Raw genomic sequence first — 18107 nt, 5'->3', positions numbered from 1 at the left:
CTGCCCCACATGTGACCCATACACATACAACCACCAATCTAGATAAAATGGATGAAGCAAAGAAGTGCAGGCTGACAAGTACCAGATGTAGATCTCTCCTGGGAATCACAGCCAGAAAATGGCAAATACATAGGCGAATGCCAGCAGCAAACCACTGAGCTGAGAATGGGACTCTAGTTGAAGGAATCACAGAAAGGACTGAAAGAGCTGAAGGGACTTGATACAGCATATGAACAACAATGCCAACCAATCAGAGCTTCCAGGGACTAAGCCACTATCCAAAGACTATACATGGACTGACCCTGGGCTCCAACTGCATAGGTAGCAATGACTAGCCTAGTAAGGGCAACAGAAGAAGGGGAAGCCCTTAGTTCTGCCAAGGCTGGACCCCAAGCAAACAGGATTCTTGGGGGAAGGGTGGTAGTGGGGGGAGGATGGGGCAGGGAACACCCATATTGAAGGGGAGGGGGAAGGGTTATGGTTTGTTGGCCTGAAAACCAGGAAAGGGAATAATATTGCAAATATAAATAAGCAATACCCAATTTAATAAAGAAGGAAAAAATAAAAAAAATAAATATCTGGTATATGACTTTCTATATGACTATAGACATCTTTCTACATTTAAAACTTCTTACATAAAAACTGACCTTTGATGTCTATAATATTCTGTTTTACTCCTTCTAGAGAATATATATGTATTAAAATAACTCTGATATTAATCCATTAAGAAGAAAGAAATATTCAAAAAAAATTTGAATTGCATTCAAAGTGACCTTTCTATACAAGTAGAAAGAGTTAATTCCTTTGCATAGTAACATAGTGTCATCTGACTCAGGAGCAGGCTGATCAGCCAACAGTGATTGTTCAGAGTTGCTGACTTTTTTTTCATAAATGAATCTCATATATTCAAGGGGCCATTTATTAAGAGTTATATGGGAGACAATTGTGAGAACATTACCTGACAAAACAACGGCAGAATTTGCATATGTATTTAACTTTATTATCCACATTTTTCTGCTGTGTTCATGTGTAACCACTGGAGATCAGAAGTTTTTATTGTCTTGGAATTGCATTGAAGCTACAACACTGTTTACAAAGTAACAGCTGGAGTTTGATATAATGTCAACATTCCAATTTACTTATACATAAAACATGCATAAGGAATAAACCTCGTACCAATATTATCCTAATTATTCCACAAAATTGAAACAGATGGAGCACTACCGAATTCCTTCTACGAAGCTACACTTACTCTTATACCTAAACCACACAAAGACCAACAAAGAAAGAGAACTTCAGAACAATTTCCCTTATGAATATTGATGCAAAAATACTCAATAAAATTTTGGCAAACCGAATCCAGGAGCACATCAAGACAATCATCCACCATGATCAAGTAGACTTCATTCCAGGAATGGAGGGATGGTTTAATATACGGAAAACCATCAACGTGATCCATTATATACACAAACTGAAAGAACAAAACCACATGATCATTTCATTAGATGCTGAGAAGGCATTTGACAAAATTCAACACCCCTTCATGATATAAGTCCTGGAAAGAATAGGAATTCAAGGCCCATACCTAAACATAGTAAAAGCCATATACAGCAAACCAGTTGCTAACATTAAACTAAATGGAGAGAAACTTGAAGCAATCCCACTAAAATCAGGGACTAGACAAGGCTGCCCACTCTCTCCCTACTTATTCAATATAGTTCTTGAAGTTCTAGCCAGAGCAATCAGACAACAAAAGGAGATCAAGGGGATACAGATCAGAAAAGAAGAGGTCAAAATATCACTATTTGCAGATGACATGATAGTATATTTAAGTGATCCCAAAAGTTTCACCAGAGAATTACTAAAGCTGATAAACATCTTCAGCAAACTGGCTGGGTATAAAATTAACTCAAATAAATCAGTAGCCTTCCTCTACACAAAAGAGAAACAAGCCGAGAAAGAAATTAGTGAAACGACACCCTTAATAATAGACGAAAATAATATAAAGTACTTCGGTGTGACTTTAACCAAGCAAGTAAAAGAGCTGTACAATAAGAACTTCAAGACCTTGAAGAAAGAAATTGAAGAAGTCCTCAGAAGATGGAAAGATCTCCCATGCTCATGGATTGGCAGGATTATTATATTAAAAATGGCCATTTTACCAAAAGCGATCTACAGATTCAATGCAATCCCCATCAAAATACCAATCCAATTCTTCAAAGAGTTAGACAACAATTTGCAAATTCATCTGGCATAACAAAAAACCCAGGATAGCTAAAACTATCCTCAACAATAAAAGGACTTCAGGGGGAATCACTATCCCTGAACTCAAGCAGTATTACAGAGCAATAGTGATAAAAACTGCATGGTATTGGTACAGAGACAGACAGATAGACCAATGGAACAGAATTGAAGACCCAGAAATGAACCCACACACCTATTGGCACTTGATTTTAGACAAAGGAGTCAAAACCATCAAATGGAAAAAAGATAGCATTTTGAGCAAATGGTGCTGGTTTAACTGGAGGTCAACATGTAGAAGAATGCAGATCGATCCATGCTTATCACCCTGTACAAAGCTTAAGTCCAAGTGGATCAAGGACCTCCACATCAAACCAGATACACTCTAACTAATAGAAGGAAAACTAGGGTAGCATCTGGACCACATGGGCAATGGAAAAAATTTCCTGAACAAAACACCAGTGGCTTATGCTCTAAGATCAAGAATCGACAAATGGGATCTCATAAAACTGCAAAGATTTTGTAAATACCCAAAATATGCCCCAACATATAAAAAAGACACGTGCTCCACTATGTTCATAGCAGCCTTATTTATAATAGCCAGAAGCTGGAAAGATCCCAGATGCCCTTCAACAGAGGAATGGATACAGAAAATGTGGTACATCTACACAATGGAATATTACTCAGCTATCAAAAACAATGACTTTATGAAATTCGTAGGCAAATGGTCGGAACTGGAAAATATCATCCAGAGTGAGGTAACCCAATCACAGAAAAACACACATGGTATGCACAAATTGATAAGTGGCTATTAGCCCAAATGCTTGAATTGCCCTAGATGCCTAGAACAAATGAAACTCAAGACAGATGATCAAAATGTGAATGCTTCACTCCTTCTTTAAAAGGAGAACAAGAATACCCTTGGCAGGGAATAGAGAGGCAAAGATTAAAACAGACACAGAAGGAACACCCATTCAGAGCCTGCCCCACATGTGGCCCACACATTTACAGCCATCCAAGTTGACAAGATGGATGAAGCTAAGAAGTACAGGCTGACAGGAGCCAGATGTAGATCTCTCCCGAGAGACACAGCCAGAATACAGCAAACACAGAACCATATGCCAGCAGCAAACCACTGAATTGAGAATAGGACCCCCATTGAAGGAATCAGAGAAAGAACTGGAAGAGCTTGAAGGGGCTCGAGACCACATATGTACAACAATGCCAAGCAACAAGAGCTTCCAGGGACTAAGCCACTACCTAAAGTCTATACAACGACTGACCCTGGACTCTGACCTCATAGGTAGCAATGAATATCCTAGTAAGAGCACCAGTGGAAGGTGAAGCCCTGGGTCCTGCTAAGTCTGAACCCCCAGTGAACTAGATTTTTGGGGGGAGGGCGGCAAGGGGGGGAGGATGGCGAGAGGAACACCCATAAAGAATGGGAGGGAGGAGGGGGATGTTTGCCCGGACACGGGGAAAGGGAATAACACTCGAAATGTATATAATACTCAAGTTAATAAAAAAAAATTTAAAAAAAGAAGAATGCTGGAAAAAAAAAGCATTTTGGAAAAAAAAGAAAGAAAGAAAGAAACCATGTCTTAGCTATTTGATCTGTGTACCTTGTGAGCTTCAGGTTTGACAGAAGAAATACATGAATTTGAAATGACCCAGGAATTCCTTTAAATAATACATACATTTTTGAAGTAATATAGTTTTTTATAAACTTAACACTAATTTGAAAACATCATATTCATTATGAACAGATTCCATGCAATCTTAATCAAAATCCCTTCTTGCTTCACCTAAAGTTGGTGATCCTAATTGCTATAAGAAATAGGCAGAGAAAGCATACTAGTAAGCAGCACCCAACCAGGCCAGCTTTTGCCACCAGATTCCAGGCCTGTTGGATTTAATTTTTGGTAATAGTGTCTTGTTACAACAATGGAAACTTAATGTAGTGTCCCAAATGCCCAAAAGGAGACATGTAGAAAAATGTAATAGTACCAAAAGTACCATCATTTAAAGACATAACTTTATCCATCAAATACTTGGCAAAGTTGGTAAATTGTAAGCCAGAGAAAGAAAGAATCCTTAATATATTGTGGTAAAAAAAATGATGTTCACATGCAGGAGAATGAAACTAGAACCATATTTTTGACATTTTACAATACTAATTCCAAATGGATCAAAGGCTTAAATATAAAGACTGAGAACATGAAACCGATAGAAGAAAACACTTGCAGTAACATATTTAATATAGTCTTAGGAAATGGTTTTCTGAATAGGAATCTTTTCAACAAAGAGTCAAGGCCAACAATTTGCAAATTGTATTCATAAAACTAAGGAATGTCTGCACAGCTCAGAAATGACTCGACTTTGTGGAAAGAAAGCCAAAGAAACTTTACAGTTATCTTCCAGGAGAGAATTAATATACAAATATACAATGAACTCAAAATACAATCAATAAAACAAATGACACTTAAAATTAACTGGGGGTGGAGAAAAAATAGCCAATACTCATTAAAATAATTTTCATAGGCCTAGAAATTTGGAAAATGAAACTCAATACAACTCTGTGATTTTCTTTCCTGGTCAAAATGTCAAAAATTAAACAATCAACCAAAACCATTGGAAGGATGTGGAAAAAGGATCCATTGTTCACTGCTGATGGGATTACAAACGGTTCCCTATCAGTAGTGAGAATCCTGAAAGAGTACATATATAGATATAAATCGATATAGATTTGTACTTTATTATGTTTATGTATATATATGAATAATATGTATGTATATATTATATGCATATTTATTCATATATATGTACTTATAATCTGTGTGTGCACATATATATTCAGTTATTTGTATGAATATGTATGAGTGTGTGTATTCATACATACACACATACATATACACATATATATATATATGAATGTATGTATACATATATATATGTATACATCGATACATAAAAAGGGAGAAGAGTAAAATAACCATGAGAATATATGAAATTCATAAGGACTTATACCATTAACTGTCTTCCTAAGATAACTATCTACTATAATATATATATATATATATAATATGCATATTTTAGTATGTATGTGTATGTTATGTTTGTGTGTCTATCTATATGTCCATCTATCTGTGTGTGTGTATATATTTTATATTTATACTTCAGTTATTCTGACTTGTCTTTTTTTGTACTTTTCTGATGATCACCATGCAGAAATCTTGCATAAGGAATAATGTTGCTCACAGTGGAATGTGTGTTCAAATATCAATTAACCTAAGACAATGCTCAACAGATACAGGACAGCAGGATATTCTTATTTTGATATACTCCTATCAAGGGATGCTAGGTTATGACAAATTTGCAAAGCTACAGATGGAGAATGATTTATGGTTTATTCTGAAACCAACTGTGAAATTTTAGTTGCTCCAAAATCGAAATCCAAGATAGCTTTTCAAGGTTTGATTCATGTTTTTGTTTTTTTTTTCCCAAACACACAGGAAAAAAAAATAAGATCTAGATTTTTTCTATGCTTATGATTTTTTTCTTCCTTTTCTTTTATTAAATTGGGTATTTCTTACTCACGTTTCAAATGTTATTCACTTTCTTTGTTTCCTGTACATCAACCCCCTAACCGCTAATCCCTTCTGTATGGGTGTTCCCTGCCCAATCCATCCCCCATAAATGCCCCCCACAAAAATTCCCTATAATGGGGGTCCAGCCTCGGCAGGCCCAAGGGCTTCCCCTTCCACTGGTGCCCCAACAAGGCTATTCACTGCTCCCTATGCAGTTGGAGCCCAGGGTCAGTCCATGTATAATCTGTGGGTAGTGGTTTAGTCACTGGAAGCATTGTCGGTTGGAATTGTTTTTTTTTTTTTTTATGGGGTAGCAAGCCCTTTCATCTCTTTCACTCCTTTCTGTAATTCCTCCAACAGAGGTCCAGTTCTCAGTTCAGTGGTTTGCTGCTGGCATTCACCTCAGTTTTTGACATGTTCTGGCTGTGTCTCTCAGGAGAGATCTATATCCAATTCCTGTCATCATGCACTTCTTAACTTCATCCATTTTGTCTAGTTTTGGATGATAAATATATATATATATATATATATATATATATATATATATATATATATATATACATACACACACACACATATATATATACATATATATATACTTATACATATACATATACATATACACACACACACACACCTATATATATATCATATGTGCAGCAGGCTCTGAATGGCCAGTCCTTCAGTCTCTGCTCTAAACTTCGCCTCCCTAGCTCCTCTTCTGGATATTTTTGTTCCCCCCCCTTTTTTTTTTGGTTCTTTTTTTTTTTTCGGAGCTGGGGACCGAACCCAGGGCCTTGTGCTTCCTAGGCAAGCGCTCTACCACTGAGATAAATCCCCAACCCCTTTGTTCCCCTTTTAAAGAAGGAATGAAGCATCTACATTTTGGTCACTCTTCTTTAGTTTCATACGGTCTGTGCATCTTGTGTAATTCGAGCATTTGGGCTAATATTCACTTTTCAATGAGTGCATACCATGTGTGTTTTTTCTGTGATTGGGATACCATAATCAGGATGATATTTTCTAGTCCTATACATTTGCCTATGAATTTCATGAAGTCATTTTTTTTGAAAGCTGTGCAGTACTCCATTGTATAGGTGTACTATATTTTTCTAATCCATGCCTCTGTTGAAGGGCATCTGAGATCTTTCCATCTTCTGGCTATTATGAAAAAGGCTACTATGAACCTAGTGGAGCAAGTATTATTGTTGTATGTTGAAACATATTTTGGGTATAAGCCCAGGAGAGATATAGCTGGGTCCTTAGGTAGTTCAATGTCCAATTTTCTGAGCAACATCCAGACTGATTTCCAGAATGGTTGCACTAGTCTGCAACTCCACCAACAATGTAACTCTTTCTCCACATCCTGTCCAGCATCTGCTGTTGCCTGAGTTTTTGATCTTAGCCAATTGAACTGGTGTGAGGTGGAATTTCAGGGTGGTTTTTATTTGTAATTCCCTGATGACTAAGAATGTGAGTATTTCTTTAGGTGCTTCTCAGCCATTTGATATTCCTCAGCTGTGAATTATTTTTTTAGATCTGTACCCCATTTTTAGTAGGATTATTTGACTCTGGAGTCTAACTTCATGAGTTCTTTGTATAACTTCATTATTAGCCCTCTATTAGTTGTACGATTGGTAAAGATCTTTTCCCAATCTGTTGCTTGTCTTTTTGTCCTAATGACAGTGTCCTTTGCATTACGGAAGCTTGGCAGTTTTATTAGATCCCATTTGTCAATTCTTGATCTTAGAACACAAGCCATTGATGTTCTGTTAAGGAAATTTTCTCCAGTGTCCATGTGTTCAAGACTCTTCCCAACATTTCTTCTATTAGTTTGAGTGTATCTCGTTTGATGGGGATGTCCTTGATCCACTTGGTCTTAAGGTTTGTACAGGGTAATAAGAATTGATTGATTTGCATTCTTCTACGTGCTGACCTCCTGTTGAACCAGCACCATTCGTTGAAAATGCTATTTTTTTTCCCATTGGAATGGTTTTGGCTCCTTTGTCAAAAATTAAGTTATCATAGGTGTATGGGTTCGTGTCTGGGTATTGAATTCTATTCCATTGTTCTGTCTGCCTGTCTCTTGCCCATACCATACAGTTTTTTTTATCACTATTGCTCTGTAATACTACTTGAGGTCAGGGATGGTGATTCCCACAGAAGTCCTTTTATTGTTGAGGATAGTTTTAACTATCCTGGGTTTTTTGTTATTCCAGATGAATTTGCAAACTGTTCTTTCTAACTGTATGAAGAATTGAATTGGAATTTTTATGGAGAATGCATTGAGTCTGCAGATTGCTTTTGGTAAAGTGGTCATTTTTACTATATTAATCGTGCCAATCCATTAGCATTGAAGATCTTGTCATCTTCTAAGATCTTCTTAAATTTCTTTCTTCAGAGACTTGAAATTCTTACAATACAGATCTTTCACTTGTTGGTAAAGTCACACTGAGGTATTTTATATTATTCAGGACTACTATGAAGGGTGTCGTTTCCCTCATTGCTTTCTCAAACTGTTTATCTTTTGTGTAGAGGAAGGCTCCGTATTTGTTTGAGTTTATTTTATACCCAGCCACTTTGCTGAAGTTGTTTATCAGGCTTACTAGTTCTTCGGTGGAACTTTTGGGGTCACACAAGTATACAATCAAATCGTCTGCACATCATGATATTTTGAATTCTTCCTTTCCAATTCATATCCATTTGACCTCCTTTTATTGTCTGATTGCTCTGGATAGGACTTTGAGAACCACACGCCCACATGTTCATGAAAGTTGAACAATGCTCTACTCAATGAAATCTTGGTCAAGGAAGAAATAAGAAATTAAAGACATCTTAGAATTTATTGAAAATGAAGGTACAAAATACCAAAAGTTATGGAACACAATGAATGCTGTACTAAGAGGAAAACATATAGTTCTTAGTGCATGCAGAATGAAACAGGAGAGAGAGCACATATCGGCAGCTTGACAGCATACCTGAAAGTTTAGGAATAAAAAGAAGCAAATATACCCAAGATGATTAGATGGCAGAAAATAGCCAAACTTAGGCCTGAAATCAACCAAATATAAACAAAAAGGGCTATTCAATGTGTCAACAGAACCAAAGCTTGTTCTTTGACAAAATCAACAAGATCAATAAACCCTTATCCAGACTAACTAGAGACACAGAGAGTGTGTCCAGATTAACAAAATCAGAAATGAAAAGGGAGATATAACCACAGAATCAGAGGAAATTCAAAAAATCATAAGATCTCACTACAAAACCCTATATTCAACAAAACTAGAAAATCTAGAGGAAATGCACAAATTTCTAGACAGATACCAGGTACCAATAATTAAGCCAGGAACAGGCAAACCATTTAAACAGCTGCATAACTCCTACAGAAATAGAAGCAGTCATTAAAAGTCTCCCAACCAAAAAGAGCCCAGGACCAGATGGGTTTAGTGCAGAATTCTATCATACCTTCATAGAAGACCTCCTACCAATACTTTCCAAAGTATTCCACAAAATTGAAACAGACAGACTACTACCAAATTACTTTTATGAAACCACAATTACTTTTATACCTGAACCACACAAAGACCCAACAAAGAAAGAGAATTTCAGACAAATCTCCTTTATGAATATTGATGCAAAAATATTCAATAAAATTCTTTCAAACTGAATCCAAGAGCACATCAAAACGATCACCTATCAAGATCAAGTAGGGTTCATCCCAGATATGCAGGGATGGTTCAATATATGGAAAACCATCAACATAATCCACTACATAAACAAACTCAAACATAAAAACACTAGACAATTTCATTAGATGTCGAGAAAGCATTGTCTCCTTGCCATTTATTCTAGAACATTCTGACTGTTTCATCATGATGTCTTCATGATACTCCTGCTGTATCTTGGTCTACTCAGCCTTATAACCAGGAGCTAAAAGAATGCCTGTCCTGTTAAATCATTTAGTCTCAGGTATGTATTTGTATGACAACTAAAAAACAAATTCATATATCTACAAAACTCTTGCATTTTGCAGATTTCTATGTGACATTCATGTTTTCTAACTGTCATTATTTACAGCAGAATGAGATAGAAAATATATAGAATTGAAAATGTATTATTTCAGCATTTGTGTGGAAGTGCCAATCAGCTAATATGCATGGAGAGAAGAATGATGTAGTATTATAGAAAGAAAGAAGAAAAAGGAATGATGATTATTCCTATGGAGGAGCCACTTTCTATTTCAAAGATGCATATAGTTGAATTTTAGTTGCTAAAAGACAGGAAGTATAATTTTAACTTATGAGTGCTGAAAGAGGAATTACTTATTCATTGGATTAATGTATCATGTAATATTTTATCTAAATGTCAAATATTTCCTATAAAATATTTTAAGTACCTTTTCAATGCTTTAATTCCATTCCCAAAAGTATGACCAACTAAAAACTTGCTTCTATCTAGTTTACAGAGTTCCAAATGGTAGGTGGTATTTTCCAGTTTTAAATTCATGAGAGGGTAAGAAGTAATGGGAGAGAAATCTGTCTTCAAGAACATTCACTTTCTCACTGTGTCTTACCTTTACAAATTAATTTTTAAGTCATATTCTATATGTAGTATTATTACTGACTAAACTATGGTCACCTACATTTTATATGGTAAACCAAATTTTCTTATGCACACACACACATATACACACATATATACATATACACATATGTATAAAACTTTACGTGTAGAGATGTATAAAGTATGCTGTGAACATATAATCTCTAACATTACCCAGTCTTGCATATCTGTCACCTTTATTTATTTCTTTCCATTTCCATTCATGTTCTATCCATAAATCTTTGTGTCTGTATAGGTTTATGTCCATGTTGTGATGGCCATGCCATATTCTACATTCTATACACTATACTCTGCACTCTACAATATAAACTATATATTCTACATTATATTTTCTATATTCTACAATACCTTTTTTCTACCCATTGGCTCTATTAACAGTCATTCTGACTACTACTTTGTGATTTTTTTCCTGCATATTGGAAGTCTTCGCTGGAGTTGAACACTCAAGAGTTACTTATCCTCAGCAATATGACTAAGTGTGAGTAACTGCATTGACTGCCATCTTCTGCAAAAGATAATCTAGTAAAGGGACCCTTATGAGATTTCATGTATCTTCATTTCCATGCCAACTGTTTTTGTCTTGTTCAAGTTTTGTTTAGCCATATTGTTTTGAGATCATGGGTATAACTTCTCTTTGATACATAAGAGAAAACTTTACAGCAAATGTTCTGTTCCTAAAGCTCTTACTATATCTCTGCCCTCTTTTTCATGATGTTCCATGAGGCTTAAATGTAAGAATCATATTGTGTATGTATCTATCAATTGGGTTTGGACACCTCATGATCTGTTACTATTTTTATGTTGAACACTCATGGCTTCTGAATTGGACTCTGTACACTGCAAAATGAAAGCTGCTTCTGTGGGTCATGAGAGCTATACTTTCTGTGGGTATAAGTATTTAGAATGCAGTTAAAATTATGTCACTTATTAAAGTGGAAAGAATAGATTTTCCACTAAGTTCAACTGTCTCAATATGCAAAGGTTTTTCTCTGGCTTCACAGTAGCCAGTATAGATTTCATGGAAAATAAGTAAGTCTTCTGTAAATTATAGGACTATAAACCCTGTTATTTTACATTTAGGATATTATGCCATACTGGTCATTACTGACGTACATATGCATCATGGGTAAAGAGTACTATTGATTATTTTTCCCCTCATCAATTTGCATGGCAGTCTCTGGTAATACGAACACATTCTTCAGTAAGGAGTCTGCCAGGTCCTGTTTACTTGATTCTTCCAAGTCATGTGCCTATTGTATGCAATATATTCAAAGATCCGGCCTAACTTTCAAGTTCTATAAAGCAAGTAAAATCACCATCAATATCTTATATTATTTAAGGAGAATGTTGAACTTCACTATCCAATAATTAAAAAGAAGTTTTCCTCTGTTTGTCTAGTGTTCAGAATTTTATTAAATGTCTACAGCTCTTATAAGTAAGTGGCTCAAGGAAGGGGAGAGAGAGGGGGGAGAGATTTTAGATCAATATAAAATATAAATGCCTATGGGTTTTTCCTGTTTCTTTTTTTTTAACATTTTTATTGGTCTTTTTAAACTTACATTTCAAATGTTATACCCTCTCATGGTTTCCTGTCCATAAACCTCCTATCCCATTCCCCCACCCCCTTCTTCTGTGAGGATATTCCCCAACCCATCCACCCAACTCTTTCCACCTCCCTGTCCTGGCATTCCCCTTCGCTCATGGTTGCTGCCTTGGCAAGACCAAGGTTGGTGCCCAAAAGGTCATCATCTGCTACATAAGCAGCTGGAGTCATGGGTTTGTCCATGTGTACTCTTTGGATGGTGGTTTAGTCCCTAGGAGATCTAGATGGTTGCAATCGTTGTTCTGATGCGGTTGAAAAATCCTTCAGTTTCTTCAATCCTTCCTCTACCTCCTCCAATGGGAACCCTGTTCTCAGTTCAATGATTGGCTCTGATTTTTCTCCTGTGAATTTGTCATGCTCTGTCAGATTCTCACAGGAGATGGCTATATCACGCTCCTGTCAGCACGCACTTCTTGGCATCATCAATATTGTTTGGATTTGGTGACTGTATGTATGTGGTCTGCATCCCCAACTGGGGCAGGCTATGAATGGCCATTCCTTCAGGCTATGCTCCAAACTTTGTCTCTGTATGTTCTCCTATGAAAAATTTTTGTTTTCTAGGAAGAACTGAAGTATACACACTTCCATTGTCTTTCTTCTCCAGCTTCATGTGGTCTGTAGATTGTGTCTTAGTTAATATGAGCTTTTGGGCTAACGTAGACTTATCAGTGAATGTATACCATGTGTGTTTTTTGAGATTGGGTTACCTCACTCAGGATGGTATTTTCTAGTTCCATCCATTTGCCTATGAATTTCATGAAGTCATTGTTTTTAAGAACTGAGTGGTACTTCATTGTGTAGATGTGCCATATTTTCTGTATCCATTCCTCTGTTGAAGGACATCTAGGTTCTTTCTAGCTTCTGGCTTTTCATGTCTCCTTAATATTATTTATCCTTCTTCCTTACTCTTCTCTATGGCGCCCTTGTTCCCATTTCCCATATAAATACATGACCTATTTTTACCCTTTCTCGTCCTCATTTAATCCTTATCCTAATACTTACTTCTCTAGAACTCCTTCTTTGTCTACACATGGTTCCTTCTACATTCTTGTTTTCTAGGGTTACTGCAGGTAAAATAGTCACATCTGAAGATTGAGAGTGATATATCACAAATGGAACACATGTTTATGTCTTCCTAAGTTGTTACCCCACTCAGTATGGAATCCTGATCTTCATGTCCTACCCATTTTTCAGCCTATCTTCTAGGTCCTTCAACCCAGGATGACATGTGTTTGAACTACTTTTATAGCTATATTCTTTTTTTTTTCTTTTTTCCTTTTTTCGGAGCCTGGGACCGAATCCAGGGCCTTGCGCTTGCTAGGCAAGTGCTCTACCGCTGAGCTAAATCCCCAACCCCTATAGCTATATTCTTATGTGGGTTGGAATCAGTCAAGCATTTGCTGCCTGTGTAGACAACTGGGATACAACATTCACTGCTTTACAATATTTTATGGCAAAACAACATTTTTTTTTATTTATGGAGGAGGCAAATTATTTTGTTACTGCTGTCATTGGATTATTTATTTATTTATTTATTTATTTATTTATTTATTACCCAGTGCCAAAAACAGAAACTTCAAATTAAACATGCTGGCATCTCAATTAGCAAAGCAACCTCCTGTGCTAAAAGATCTTCTATAGTCAGGAAGGAACTTCAGTGTTAAGAGATCTTTATAGCACCTTGGCTTCTTTTCTTCACCCACACTCAGGATGACTCATATATAAGTATATTACTTACATTTATAACTACTATGATAATTGGTATATGTGACAAAAGCAACTTAAGGAAGTACAAACTTATTTTGTCTCATTGTCTATAAAGATATAGTTCTTCAATGCACTGAAGTCATGGTGAAAGAAGCCTAAGAAGCTGGTCATGTATCTGCAGTCAGGATGCAGAGAGAGACAATTGGCAGTGTTCAGTTTGCTACATTTTTGTTATTTTCATTCCAGAACCCAAGCACATGGCATGTTGTTCACATTCAGGATGTGTTTTTCTCATTCACATGTTCCAGACTATAAACTCACTTTCAGAAATGCCTGGAGGACACATCCTTTCAAAAACAGCCAATTGGAGATCTTAACAAATTGACTTTATATACACCAGAGACAGACACAGAGTAGTATACAAAGAGAGCCCAACTTAATACACTAATCAAAATCGAATTACTGCAAAAATCTAGGAAGCTTTGAATAACACGTATGTAAATCAATACCATTCAAAAGACAAAAACACAATCAAAAACCATGAACGTATGCATATTTTTTCATGAAGTTTATTCTTCAGGCTAGTTTAGGAACAAAAATAATCATTGTAGAAATATGCAATTTTGTAATAAATAAACCTCTTAGATTGGAAAGTTAAGACTAATATTGATTGTAGGACATTATTATGTTAACTACTCAGTTAAGGAGAGATTGACATAAAATGACTGTGGGAACTACTAATATTTATTCATGATACATTTTGAAATTTCTTACATACATCCTTGAGGAATACTATCTGCATTGAAATATTGAAACACAATAAATGGTCTCTACTAATTGCACATTGACTTGGTATATAGTAGTTTTGCCCTTTGTGTTGGTTTGTATATGCTCAGACCAGGGAGTGGTACTATTAAAGGTTGTGGCCCTGATGGAGTAGGTGTGGTCTTGTTGGAGTTGATGTGTCATTTTACATGAAGACTTGAAGTCCCTCATGCAAGCTGCCTGGAAGACAGTATTCTGTTACTGGCCAACAGATGAATATGTAGAACTCTCCTGCACCATTTCTGGCTAGATGCTGCCATGTTCCTGCCTTGAAGATAATGAACTGAAACTCTGAACCTTTAATCAAGCCCCAATTAATTCTTGTCCTTATAAGAGTTGACTTATTCATGGTATCTGTTCATAGCAGTAAACCCTAATTAAGGCACTCTTTTTTTCCCTGTGTGTAGGGATGGAAATGATCTCTGTAATTTCAGTACATCATATTTTCTAAAGATATCATCCCCCATCTATCTCTATTATCAATATCTTTTCTTTGTCCCCACAAAGAACATATTTAAAATGAACTACCTAAATTCTATTTTCCCTTTTTATGTTATTAACACCATATATTTAAACTTTACTCGATGTTGAACACAATTCTGAAACATTCCAGTCATGGGATGGATAAAATTCCTCACATCTTCTAGTTGTGTATAATGATATGCTGGTAAAAGTTGCTGAATTAGGAAAGATATGAATGTGACTCTACCCATGTATTATACTTGGCATATCTCTCTATATTTTCAGAAAATAGACTTTTTCCTAAGAGAAGTAAAAATGTTACCCATTGTTTGTGAATATTGAGCAGTGTCAAACAATTGATAGATTTCTATTTACACTTTTGAGAACTTAAAACTTTGTCAAATATTATTTTGTGAGCACTTTATTAAACTGCCTTATAATTTTGCTCCCTACAAGAGACAACACTGGGTCTTCCTGTATCTTACTTCCATGATCTAGTCCAAAAGTTGCCGGTTGATAGTAGTTTTGTTTTTATCTGAGTATTTGTAGGGATATTACATAATAGCCATAGTCATATGTTTGACTGACCAGCAAACGAGGAAAGTATTGTAAAATTTTTCAGGACAGAACTGGGAAAAAGATAATGCTGAGTGTGACTTTCATAGTTTTACATGGCATAATGTAACAAATGTTTATAAAGATATTAGGAAATCATTTTTGTACTTGGTTCTGGCTATAATGATTTTTATACTTTGAACATTTTTTAGCCCCAACTGCCAGAATGATGTTGTTAGAGATTATTTAATTTTAAAATATCTTATATTCATGTCCGAAGACCATTGGAATACAAGATTTTCATTATAATGGAAGCCTATCAAACTGTACAAGTTAACCCTTTCTTCCAATCTATCTAATACTTGAAGCATTAACAAAGATATTTGCCCATATTAAAAAAACTCTGAAATAAACCATGTTGTGCTTAAGGAAATAACAATAAACCAAGCAGCTCCATGCTAATATCAATTTTTTATAGTTTTAGTTTTATAAATGTATAACAAATATCCAATAAACTGTATGTCAGTAATGTGCACATGTGGATAAAAATGAAAACATATATACATTTATGAAATTGTTGTCATAGTCAAGACAACCAATACATCTACCACAGTATATCTAAAAAAATATTTATTTGTTTTATTAATGTTGGGTCTTGTTTCTTTTCTTTTTTTTAAACCTTAACATTGGTTCCACCTCTTCACCTTTAAACTATACACTTAGTCTTGTTGTTATAGGCATGTATTATTAAAAAGAGCTGTTGAACTAATTAATACACTATATCTATACTAATTTTGAAAACTATCTCTCATCTATCTTTTTTTCAATACCAAGTAATTGCTTACAAAGATAGCCAAAATGATATTTTTTTTAAAAGCAAAGGTGTAATGTTCCCTGCAAGAAGCCATGAAATGATATTTTGGGGCCATTTATCACATGATGGTCGTTGTGATGACTATGAAAATGGAATCTTTTTTTTTAGAACAGACCCCAGTTTTAGCCTTAATTTTCAATTCTTAGCACTATTCTTCTATCATCTCTCCCAATGTAAACTATGCCATCGTCAGTCCTACATACTTGTAAATGATTATTTAATCCAGGTACCATTATAATATTAAATAAACAAAAGTATTATAATTTGACAGACCATCACATAGGTCAGGAGTCTTCAGAATCATCATTCTTGTTTCTCAACTCTCTACTTCTCTAGTTGAAACTCTTTTCAACACATCTGCTGCTTATATTCATGTCTTTCTTTTCTATGTGATCCATATGGTTTGATTAGGAGTTCTTGCCTGAACATACATGGTGAGATATCTTGGTGGTTACACCATAGAATAAATGACACTACTACTTGTGTAATTATAAAACTTACAGTTCCATTTGAGTAGAGGTGGAACACTGTGAGCCTTTTTCCATCATTAAAAAATGTTGACACACTAGTCTGGTGCAGGTCTAATGCAGATAAGCAAACCTTCCATGACTTCATGAGCACATTGACCATAGAAGACTTTGATTACATACTTTCCTATCTGCCTAATATCAATTTTATTTATCCAGGAGCACAGTATTTCCTGTTTTAAGCTCGTCCATTACTTATTTTAATATGTTAGCCAACTAATGGTTTGTAACCACGTACAACTTATAAAAGTTATTTCAGGTTTGCTGAAATTTTAAGTTTTATTTACAAGTTAAAGAAACATCAAAATCAGTTATTTTGATATGAAGTTCTATACATTTTTACAAATGTGTAGATCTGACTTGCATCATTACTTTTAGGCTACAGAGCACCCATCAATGTTCCCAAAAGGCCTGCAGGCTGTTTGAAAACTTGATTCCTAACACTGGCAATACTAATGTGCTCTATTTTCTTTGGACTTGTATTTGAGAATAATTAATGGTATCATTCAATGTAAAACTTTGAGACTGGCTTCATTCACACCGGATAATGCTACTGGAAATGTCTTTGAGGGACCTCTAACTTTTTCTGAATATTCACTGTTCCTTTTTGTTTCTGAAGGACATTCTATTTCACAGAGATTCTTTAGTTTACTTGTCTACTCACCTACTGAAGGACATTGGGTGATCTCCAACTTGGACAGCTATGAATAAATCTATGCTGTCAAGGTGGTTCTGGCTAAAAATGGGTTCAACTTAGGATTGTTCAACTTTAACATGGTTCCGAACTGATATTCAGTCAGCAAAGACTTTAGAATTGGAATCTATTCCAGGCTCTTGACAAGTATCTTATTCTTCTCTTCAGATTCTGGGAATCTTCCATATAGTAGGAAGGCTTTCTGATCTGTCTTTAATGAACAGAGTGTGGCTCATTATATGTAAAATCTCTCTACTTTCTCCTTGGTTACTTGGTAAAAGAAAGAAACAGTGCCATAGAGAAATCCTACACCTGCAATTTAACTGATTTTCCAAATAATCCATTTCTTTTACCCAAGAACTTGGCTTCCATTAGCTGTTTTATTTTCTATGCTTTTATAATTTTTATT

The sequence above is a fragment of the Rattus norvegicus genome, chromosome 13 (assembly GCF_036323735.1).
Source record: "Rattus norvegicus strain BN/NHsdMcwi chromosome 13, GRCr8, whole genome shotgun sequence".
NCBI lineage: Eukaryota > Metazoa > Chordata > Mammalia > Rodentia > Muridae > Rattus > Rattus norvegicus.
This window is presented reverse-complemented; position numbering follows the sequence as displayed.